Raw genomic sequence first — 11,592 nt, forward strand, 5'->3', positions numbered from 1 at the left:
GGCTTGTTCCTGCCCCTGCCCGCTCACACAGCCCTCCACGGCACCTCCATGTTCCCATGGGATTATCCAGGTCTGGCTCTGGACTATGTTCTAAGGACAAGAACTCCTAGGACAGCTGCTGTTGCTGCTGCATTTGGCCAAATACATTTCCTGTTGATTTGATTAGACTCCTTCCAAGCAATGAATTTTTGAAGTGGAGGGAGCTTTTATTAGCATATATTGTACAAGCAACCTCCCCCAGTCACGTACACATAAATTTTCTCCCTATCCAGCCACAAAACCTAACAGAATTATTTCATAATAATGTCCACAAAAATAGGCACTCTCCTTCACATTCATATCCACCTCACAAGGATGATTTATATACATCCCCTCACATACAGTATCATAATTTTTATGATCCTATGACCTAGTAGGGACCTTAAAGACTAATAATAATAGCTGACATTAGATAGCATGACAGACCTCAAATGTATCTATGACCTCATTAATTTGGATGCCAGTGGAAACCTATTTATGAGAAAAATTTAAAATAATAAAATTAAAATAATAATAAAAAAACCCAGCTATGTCTGCCCATCTTGCTAGACTCTTGTCCACATCCTCTCATACAATATCCATAGCCAGTAGATGTTTTCCTTTTCAGTAGGATTTCTCCTGACATCTCTGAGTATATCAATGGAGAATTCTGGGAGTCTCTCTGTCATCCCTCACTCTCAAATGTGACTAGACCACTTAAGAAAAAATAAATCTTTCTCTACTAGGCTCATGCTCTAAGAAGTCCATTGATAAGAAGAAGTCCCCATACACAACAAAAATATTTCTAGTTGCACTTTTTTGTGATAACAAAGAAATGAAAACAAAGTTGATTGGAAATTGAAAACTGGAAAATGGCTAAACAACTTGTGGTACATGAATATAATGGTATACTACTGTGCTGTAAGAAATGATGTGTGAGATGAATACAGAAAAAACACGGAAAGATCTACATGAATGGATATAGACTGAAGTGAGCAGAACAAAGAAAACAACATACACAATAACTATAACCATGTAAACCCAAAGAACAACAACAACAAAAAAATCAAAAGTGAATGTTATACAAATAAAGTCAGATCTAAATAATTGGAAAAATATCAATTGCTCATGGGTAGCCCGAGCTAATATAATAAAAATGACAATTCCACCTAAATCGATTTACTTATTCAGTGCCATACCAATCAAACTACCAAAAATATTATATAGAACTAAAAAAATAAAAACAAAATTCATCTGGAAGAACAACAGGCCCAGAATATCAAGGGAACTAACGAAAAGAAATGCAAGGGAAGGTGGCCTAGCTGTACCAAATCTAAAACGGTGTTATAAAGCAACAATCATCAGACCTACTTGGTATTGGATAAGAAATAGAGTGGTGGATCAGTGGAATAAGCTAGTTACACAAGACACAGTAGTCAATGATTATAGTAATATACTGTTCGATAAACCCAAAGATTCCAGCTTCTGGGATAAGAACTCACTATTTGACAAAAACTGCTGGGAAAACTGGAAAATAGAATGGCAGAAACTAGGCATAGATCAACATCTTATACCATATACCAAGATAAGGTCAAAATGGGTATATGATTTAGACATAAATGGTGATACCATAAGCAAATTAGGAGAGGAAGGAATAGTTTACCTGTTAGATCTATGGAAAATGGAAGAATTTATAACCAAACAAGAGACAGAGAATATTATGAAATGCAAAATGAATAATTTTAATTATACTAAATTAAAGAGTTTTTGCACAAACAAAGCCAATGCAACCAATATTAGGAGGGAAGCAGAAAGCTGGGAAACAATTTTTACAGCCAGTGTCTCTGATAAAAGCCTCACTTCTAAAATATATAGAGAACTGAATCAAATTTATAAGAATACAAGCCAAAGGGGCAGCTAGATAATGGAGTGGATAGAGCTCTGGCCTTGGAGTCATGAGGACCTGAGTTCAAATCTGGCCTCAGACACTTGACACTTACTAGCTGTGTGGCCCTGGGCAAGTCACTTAACCCCGATTGCCCCACAAAAAAAAAAAAGAATAGAAGCCATTCCCCAATTGATAAATGGTCAAAGAATACGGACAGGCAACCCAGCGAAATTGAGCATAATCTTTCAGGGGAGAAGATGTATATTCAATGAAATCGGGGACTTCCAAACCTGCCTGATGAAAAGACCAGAGCTCAACAGAAAATTTCATCTTCAAATACAAGACTCAAGACAGGCATAAAAAAGTAAACAGGAAAGAAAAAAACAACAACATGTTTTAATAAGGGCAAACTATTTACATCCCTACAAGGGAAAATGACACTTGTTACTCTTGAGAACTGTATTGTTATTATGACATTTAGAAGGAGTATACATAGACAGAGGGCATGGGTAAAGTTGACTTTGATGTGATGATAAAAAATCTAATTAGGTGGTGAAAAGGGATTGTACTGGGAGAAGAGGAAAGGAGGAGGCAGACAAAGGCAAATTATATCACACGAAAAGGCACAAAAATCTATTACAGTAAAGGGAAAGAAGGGAGGGAGATGAACATTGTTTGAACCTTACTCTCATCAGGTTTGGTTCAAAGAGTGAATAACATAATCAGTTAGGTATAGAAATCTAACTTACCCTATAGGAAATAGGAGGGCAAAGGGAAAAGAAAAGGGAGGGAGTGAATAGAAAGGAGGGAAGAAGTAGTAAGGGTAAAGGGGAAGAAAAGGGAGGGGGCTAATAGAAATCAGGGCAGACTAAGGGACACAGTGGTGGAAAGGATATGAACAGGGAGTTTTCAGATGAAGAAATTAAAGCTATTGGGGCAGCTGGGTGGCACAATGGATAGAGCACTGGCCCTGAAGTCAGGAGTACCTGAGTTCAAATCCGGCCTCAGACACATAACACTCACTAGCTATGTGACTCTAGGCAAGTCACTTAACCCCAACCGCCTCACCGAAAAAAAAAATAAATAAAATTTTAAAAAATTAAAGCTATCTATAGTCATATGAAAAAAAATGTTCTAAGCCACTATTGTTTAGAGAAATGCAAATTAAAACAACTCTGAGGTACCACATTATACCTATCAGATTGGCTAACATGATAAAACCGGAAAATGACAAATGTTGGAGAAGATGTGGGAAAATTGGAACACTAATGCATTGTTGGTGGGGTTGTGAACTGATCCAACCATTCTGAAGAGCAATTTGGAACTCTGCCAAAAGGGCAATCAAGCTGTACATACCCTTTGATTCAGCAATACCACTACTAGGTCTGTATCCCAAAGAGATCATAAAAACAGGAAAAGGACCCACCTGCACAAAAATAGTTAAAGCAGCCCTTTTTGTGGTGGCAAAGAATTGGAAATTGAGGGGATGCCCATCAATTGGGGAATGGCTGAACAAATTGTGGCATATGAATGTAATGGAATGCTATTGTTTCATAAGAAATGATGAGCAGGCTGATTTCAGAAAAACCTGGAAAGATTTATATGGCTTTTTTTGTTGTTGTTTTTTTCGCTAGGCATTGGGGTTAAGTGACTTGCCCAGGGTCACACAGCTAGTAAGTGTTATTGTGTCTGAGGCCGGATTTGAACTCAGGTCCTCTTGAATCCAGGGCCAGTGCTCTATCCACTGTGCCACCTTGCTGCCCCCTGGAAAGATTTATATGAACTGATGCTGAGTGAAGCAAGCGGAACCAGGAGAATATTGTACACAGCAACAGCCACATTGTATGATTACTAACTTTCTCAGAAATGCGTGATCTAAGACATCTCCTGAAGAGTCATGATGGAAAATGCTATCCACATCCAGAGAAAGAATTATGGAGCCTGAATGCAGATCAAAGCATACTATTTGCTCTTTTCTTTTCTTTCTTGTGGTTTTTCCCTTTTTTTTCTGATTCTTTTATCACAACATGACTAATGTGGAAATATGTTTAATATGATTGTACTTGTATAGCCTATATCATATTGCATGCTGTCTTGGGAAGAGGGGAGAGAAGGAAGGGGGGAAATTTAGAACTCACAATCTTATAAAAGTAAATGTTGAAAACTAAATAAATAAATAAAAAGTGAATGCTATGAAATTATAAAGAGCAAAGCATGGCTGGAAAGCAGAAATATGAGAAGACATCTCCATCATATCCCTTTGCACAGTGGAACTAATTCACAAGTGCATTTAAGTACATTGCATTGTATATATTTTCAGGTTTTTTTGATACATTGATCACTTATTCTGATTTTTTCACCTGGTTCTTTTTGTCTTTAAAATGTATTATTTGTAGGGGCTGTTAGGTTGGATAGAGTACCAGCCCTGAAGTTAGGAGGACCTGAGTTCAAATCCAGCCTCAGACACTTGATACTTACTAGCTGGACAAGTCACTTCACCCTGATTACCTCAAAACAAAAGTAGTATTTGTTATATGGGATGATTCTCTGGGAAAGGAAGGAAGAAAGACCAGAAGAAATTATGTTATTAAAAAAGATAATAAAATTTATTTAAAATAATGTTTTTCCTCTTTCCCTCATCCTGCCATTATGTCTTCTTCCCACAGGACTTTCAGAATCAAGAGGTTCCTTGAACAGAAGCAGAAGGGAAAACATTCCATTTCTCAGCAGATTTGCATGGAAACTGGAGAGAAGATCAGGTATAACTCAAAGAGGAGATAGGGAAGAAAGACCAAGAGGGGATTATAAAGAATGGCCATGAGGTATGTTTTTCTTCTATATCAAGTCCAAGTACCTTATCTTGTCATCACCGTTAATAAGAAGGAAATGCCACTACCCTCCCATTTTGGAAGCTATCTACTAAAGTGCACACATTAAATACAATAACAAAAATGTTATTGAAGAGACTAATCTTATCTTTTTAAAAAAAGTTGATTCTTTCAGTAATAAATATATATGTATATTAAAAAATAATTATTTCTCCCTTTCTTTGCTTATTTCTCTTTCTCTTTCTTCTTCTTCTTCTTCTTCTTCTTCTTCTTCTTCTTCTTCTTCTTCTTCTTCTTCTTCTTCTTCTTCTTCTCTTTTCTCTCTCTCTCTCATGCAGACTCTGGTTTTGTTGTTACAGCCCCCTTCTCCAGCCCCTCAGCAGTGGTGGGTTTGTCTGAGAACTCAGCTACACCTTTCCTCATGGTTCTAGGAATAGTGCTCAGGTGTTGGGGTTGCTTAATGTTTTTGCTCATGTGTCCCAATATAGTGTGCTCCCCTCAAAATAAATCATCAATTTGTAGCTCCACAATATCATTTAATCAACTGACATCAATTAGTTTTTAGAAAATAATATTTATTTACTGTGAAGGTACCAGGAATATACTCTTTTCTCTATTTTCTTGGTCCCTGGAGACAGTGGATTCAAACAAAACTTTCCCCCACCATCAAATTCACTTCTGGGTATGGCACAGATAATGGACTAGTTGCTTCCTTATTTGCAGGACATGTTGACTTGAATACTGGCTCAAGTAGGTCTCTCCTTGAGACTGGTTGCTTACTAAACCGGCTACTGTAGCTACCAGCTCTGGCTGTGAGGGGAACTTTGATGGCTCTTTCTTCTGATTCTGTCCCTGATATTTTTTCACTCAAGATCAAGATAGAATAAACACAACAGGAACAGAAACACCATGTGCTCATGGCTACATGGCAGCCAGGTGGGAAGAAAAAGAAGCTAGTGGCAGCAGGCAGGTTAACACTGCTTCTATGGCTGCTGTCTCTCTCCATACGAGGAGACTTATAGCAGTTCTTGCCTGGCTCTCCACCAGGGAAGAACAAGAGAGTTTATCATTCTAACCTTTGGCATACACACTCGGTTCTTGCTCAACAGCCACTAAAAAGGCTTGTCATAACTGTTCAGTAAAAACTGACACGAAACAGAGAATACTTGTGCTGGCACTGAACCAGGGAAGAAGAGGGACCCTTCATCACACATATCTGGGAGCAGGCTCACCAAACCTCTATGAGGAGGGAGACAATTCCAGGCATGGATTAGGCAGTGAAAAAGACGCAGAGTGTCTTCTGAGGAGAATAGCAATCAGTCTAGTGTCACTGGATGGAAGACTAGAATTTTATATGCTATGCTTTAATGTAGGTGGGGAGGAGGGTGGGGAGCACAGGTCTTTGAGACTCTTTTAGGGATTCTTTAAAATAAATATTTTCATAATACTAGGATGCTATTTGCCTATTAAAATACTCCTCCTTTTCCCAACTACCTATCTATGTGAGGTTGACTTTTCTTCATATGCTTTAACCAAAACATATCTCAAGAGACAAATGCAGAAGCAGATATGAGAACCTAGCTATATTCTATTAAATCAGGCATTAAAGAGATTTGCAAAAATATGTAAAACACTGCTTCTCCTCAATAAATTTGATTTAGAAAATAGAGTTATTTTTCATAAAAAATTGTTCTTTATGTAAATGATATAGATACAAACGGTACCCTAAGGGCTAAAAAGAGTATTAAGGGTTGCTTTTCCAGTACTTTTAAGATCATGTAACTTGAGGGTGTCCTAAAGTCCTGTTCCTCTTATCTTGAAATGCCATAAACCTCCTTAACCTGTGTCAAAAGAATTGCTTTTATCTCCCTTATCCTGTGCTCTCCCTGTCTCTAATCTTTAATCTGTGTCTCCCTGCCCTTATCCTCAATCTTTAACCTGTGTTCCCCTGCCCTGTCCTTAAATCTTTAAACCATAAAGAATTCTTTTTGTCTCTCTCATCCTATGTCATAAAATCCTTTCTTGTCTTGTCTTTACTCTTTTTTTTAATCACTTTTTTTTTCTAGGCAATTGAGGTTAAGGGACTTGCCCAGGGTCACACAGCTAGTCAGTGTCAAGTGTCTGGTTGGAGAACAGATTTGAACTCAGGTCCTCCTGACTCCAAGGCCTGTGCTCTATCCACTGTGCCACTTAGCTGCCCCTGTCTTTAATCTTTAACCTCCATAAAAAAACCTAAAACTACATCATCATTCTTTTTATTTATTTCTTTGTTTGTTTGTTTTTGCTCCATCATCATTCTGAAACCTCTATATAAGCCAAATATCAGGGCCTTTCATTAGCTTCTTGCTAATAGGGCCCGTGTTGCTTTTTCATGTAAAAAAAAAAAGGCTCCCATTGGCTATAGAGAATGTCTAAGTGAATTCCTTCACACCCGAACTGCTCTCCCAAATCTGACCTCAACATCAACATGTAATGGAGTTCATTATTCTTTTGAAAATGAATGAATAAATAATGGAGTTCCACATCCATGTTCATTTCTCTTGTAATAAGTCCAGCTGCAATGCATGCCTAATGGACTTGTCATTTTTTTTTTGGTTAATAATATATGGTTTAAAAATTTATCAGTTTTGATATCTAATATGGTAAGTATAGACGGATATAACCCACGTTAACAAAAGCTCTTTGGGGACCTCAATAATTTTTAAGAGTGTAAAGGAATCTTGAGACCAAAAAGTTTGAGAATCACTGCTCTAAGGACTAGCTGTCATTGACCAGTCCTTCCATTATTTTTCCTTCCTTCCTTTGTTCTTTCTCTCTCTCTGCTTCTCTCCCTCCCTCCCTCTTTTTCCCAAGAATAGCAGCACCCTATAGGTCACTGGCATTGCTTCCAGCCTTGCCCCTGCTCTCATTAATAGGGAAGTACATCTTATACAGAATCAACCCAACAACTTTGTCAGAATGTGCTTTTCCCCTAATACGAGTACATAATCATCCTGTATGAATTGTCTACTTCTGTTTTAAGGTGAAATCCTTGAAATCAGGGCCTGTCTTGATTTTCTAGCTCTAACCCCAGAAGGCTTGGCACACAGTAAATAATTAATACTCATTTATTCATTCACTTATTTGATCATCACAACAACCCTATGAGTCACATACTAGTGTACTTATTTTACAAATGAAGAGACTAGGGCTCTGAGAGCTGAAGTGACTTCCCTAAGGTGAACAAAACTAGTAATACCTAAGGCAATATTTGAACCTAAGTTTTAGTGATTCCAAGTTCAGCCCACTATCTACTCCCCACATTGCCACCACTACTTCTCACAGTGGAATGAGTATCCCATTATATTCTGGCTCAGGCAGACCACATTTAGAGTAACAGGTTTTGTTCTGGGTGCCATATATAAGAATGTTGACAAATTGGAATGTTTCCAGAGAAGAGTGACCAGGATGGTAGGAGACTAGAAAGTATGCCATATGAGTATTATATTTTGTGCTGAAACAAGAAAGGGATCCTTTCATACAGATCTGGTTATACCATTCTTTTACTCAAAACCATTTCAAGTTTTCCTATTGCCTACTGTGTAAGGTAGATATACCTTTTGCACAGGTGTTCACCACATCATCACTCCCCAAAATAAACCAGTACCTAGGGACTATAGGGATGAGACATAAATTCCTGGGAAAGGGTGCTAGGACACAAGAGGGAGGGAATCCTACATCGAAATGGAAGGCTACTTGATAAATCTGGGCTGAGTTGAATTATTGGAGTTCAGCTGGATTAATGGAGAAACTGCAAACTGATTCAGCAGCAAAGATGGGATAAGTTTCCTGGTGGGGTGAGGGAGGAGAAGGTGGAGAACAGACCTAGGGAGGTCAAGATGGGACCCAACATATTCTAATTTACAGAATGGTTATATGGTTATATGCATCAGGTTGATGGCACAGGTTTAGGGCTTCATATGAGGAAAGATGGAGAAGCAACGAATGGCACTTTTTAGGCAGCATAATAAGACCATATTTCTGAGGGTTGTGACAAAGGCTGATCCTTGAGTTCAGCAACAGATGGGGCAGAGAGTGACAGGAAATGTGAATTAGGGGGTTGTTTGTGGTATGCAGTTGGATACCATTCATAGCTGGAGCCAGGGAAAGGGGACTTGTTAATATTTAAATAAATCTATGAATGGGTGCAATTAATAGATTGTGCACACACATACATAACTTATTTTCAGATTAAGTTAATCTTAAAACCCTGGAATACATGCTTCTCTCCCTCAGCATTGGTAAATTCCCACTGGAATCTCCATTTTGAGGAAAAACCCAGGCCAGCCATTCCTCTTCTAGCTCCTTGAGAACAAAAGTGTCTTTCTTTTCGTTTGTGTTTGTACTTCTAGTGTTTAGCTCTATGCTTGGCACATAGTAAGCACTTAATAAATGCTTGTTGACTTTGATCTTGGTTTAAGATGGAAATCAGGTGGCGAAGTGGATAGAATGTCGGCCCTGGAGTCAGGAAGACCTGAGTTCAAATTTGACCTCAGACACTTGACACTTACTAGCTGTGCAACCCTGGGCAAGTCACTTAACCACATTGCTAATAAAAGCAAAAAAAAAGATGGAAATCAGACCTTCTACTGGGTAGTGGTGGGGAGAGTGTAGAAATACTTTGAAAAGTAAGCAGGATAGAGTGTTGCCACTGTTATGGACACAGTTTCTAACCTCTAGCCTCCCTTTTACTCCTCCTCCCTGCCTCTTCCCCTCAGACCCTAGGTTTTTGGTTTTTTGTTTTTGCTTTTTTTGGTGAGGTGATTGGGCTTTTAAGTGACTTGCCCAGAGTCACACAGCTAGTAAGTGCTAAGTGTCTGAGATTGGATTTGAACTCAGGTCTTCCTGACTCCAACGCCAGAGCTCTATTCACTGAGCCACCTAGCTGCCCTTTCAGACCCTGTTTTTGATCCTGACTCAGCTCTCAGATTGGAGGCTGTAGTTCCTGGGAAGAAGTAGGTCTTTTCATTTAGGACAAGGCTGTGGAAGAGATCCATAGTGCATAAGAAAGTTAGCAAGATACGTTCAGCCAGCTGGAGACTGCAGACCCTCCTTGCCAATTATTTCTCAGTGGGTTCCTTGGCCTCCCCTGGGGCCACCGCCTGGGGGCGCCCACAGCAGGCATCTGGGACTGCTGCTCTCCCTGCTGTTGTTATTAGCATAATTAATAAACAAGCACTGATGGGGCCAAGTAGGGGAAGTAACAGCAGGCCTCGGTTGCTCACAAAGAGATTCCCTAAAAGAGATGGGAGCAGGGAGGGCTGACTGGGATGCCTGGAGGGACAGGGGCTTGATTGATTTTTTGAAGAGAGAAACCTGGGAGGGTGAGGTATAGGCTGGAGGAAAGTTTTATAGGCAGAGAGAAGGACAGAGGAAGAGAATAAAGAGGAAATAGCCTGAGTTTGAGGAGCTAGCTTCGCATCTGTGTAACAGGATGTTTGTGGGCATAGCCACCCCCATGATTCCTGGTGGTAGGGCAAGCCAAAGTCATGAAGAAATTCATTCACTCATTCATTTTTTCAATTAGTAAATACTCTATCTATTGAGTGCCTACTATGGACAAAGCATTGTATTAGATGCTATTTACCATCAATTTTTCATTCCATGTTGTCCAGGAAATGCAATGAGGATGGGAACAGGGATCAGAAGGGCAACTGGGAAGACTGGCAACAGAAAAAGGGCATTTCAACTTCAGTCACGGACACAAGATTACTACAATAATTGGTACTTTGAGTTTTGCAAAATACTTTATGTACCTTATCTAATTTGAGCTTCATAGCAATACTGTGAGGTTGCTGTTATTATAACTCTCATTTTACAGGGGAGGAAAATGAGGCTCAGAGAGGTTAAATGACTTGCCCAGGATCACCCAGCTCCTAAGCATACAAAAGAGGATTTGAACCTAAGTTTTCCTAACTTCAAGTTCAGCATTATGTCAAACTCAGGGATTGCAGAGGGCCTTGCTTGAGAAATCCAGGACTGTAGGATGCTAGGGTAAAATAATTGGACAGAAAGAAAAAAGAATGTTTTAGGACAGGAAAATTTTGCTGTACATTATTAAAGGGACTCAGGGGCAAAAATTGAGCTGTGTTAGCTGTTGGGCTGAAACAGGGTTCATGATGGAGACTTTAGAAGATAATCAAAGATGCTAGGATCTAGGTTGTTTCAATTCAATTCAACAAGCAAATGCTATTTGTATATATTATGTATAAGGCACTACTGGGCTAGGTACGTGGGATGCGTATAAAAAGGGGAAAAGCAATGCCTGCCCTTAAGGAGCTAACATCCTACGGGAAAGGTAGAGGATTTAAGTAAATATAAAATAATTTGAGGAGGCACTGAAATCAGTTGCCCGTGACCCGTGCATCTCACGGCTCAACTAGTGTTATCTGGGAACTGTGGTATGCCTAGAAAGGTCTAGTAGGACCAGAGCGTGGGTAGGGGAAAAAGGGGGGACGGGGACTGTAGGTTAGTTCTGGAGTGGGAGGGGGGGTAAGGTGAAGCTTTGGGGAAAGAATCCTAAAGTGTTGTTTGTGAGAATATGTTGGAATGTCAGGGGAAATGGGGGACTACGGGCCAGGACATAAGGGAATACCAGCTGCAGTTATTGCGAGTACCGATGAGGTACTGGAGCCAGCCAGGGGTATCTGGGTGTTGGGGTGAGGTTTTCAGGAACGTCCCGCCGGACTGGCTCGCGAGAGGACTGGCGGGGGGTGGAGGGGAGGTGATTGGCCAGAATGGGGGTGGGGGGGTGTGAAGTGAGCCGCTCAGAGGCTCCGCGGGGGGGCGGTAGGAGCTCGGGGCTGCAGCCGGCCCGGG

General features: G+C 39.9%; 1 pseudogene; it reads left to right on the forward strand.

Moving 5' to 3' along the window:
• The first annotated feature begins 4,555 nt into the window (after window positions 1–4,555).
• On the forward strand, window positions 4,556–4,714 carry LOC110223638 (large ribosomal subunit protein eL39 pseudogene; annotated as a pseudogene).
• The last annotated feature ends 6,878 nt before the right edge of the window (window positions 4,715–11,592 follow it).

Source organism: Phascolarctos cinereus, unplaced genomic scaffold, assembly GCF_003287225.1.
Source record: "Phascolarctos cinereus isolate Bilbo 61053 unplaced genomic scaffold, phaCin_HiC Scaffold_3;HRSCAF=262, whole genome shotgun sequence".
Lineage (NCBI taxonomy): Eukaryota > Metazoa > Chordata > Mammalia > Diprotodontia > Phascolarctidae > Phascolarctos > Phascolarctos cinereus.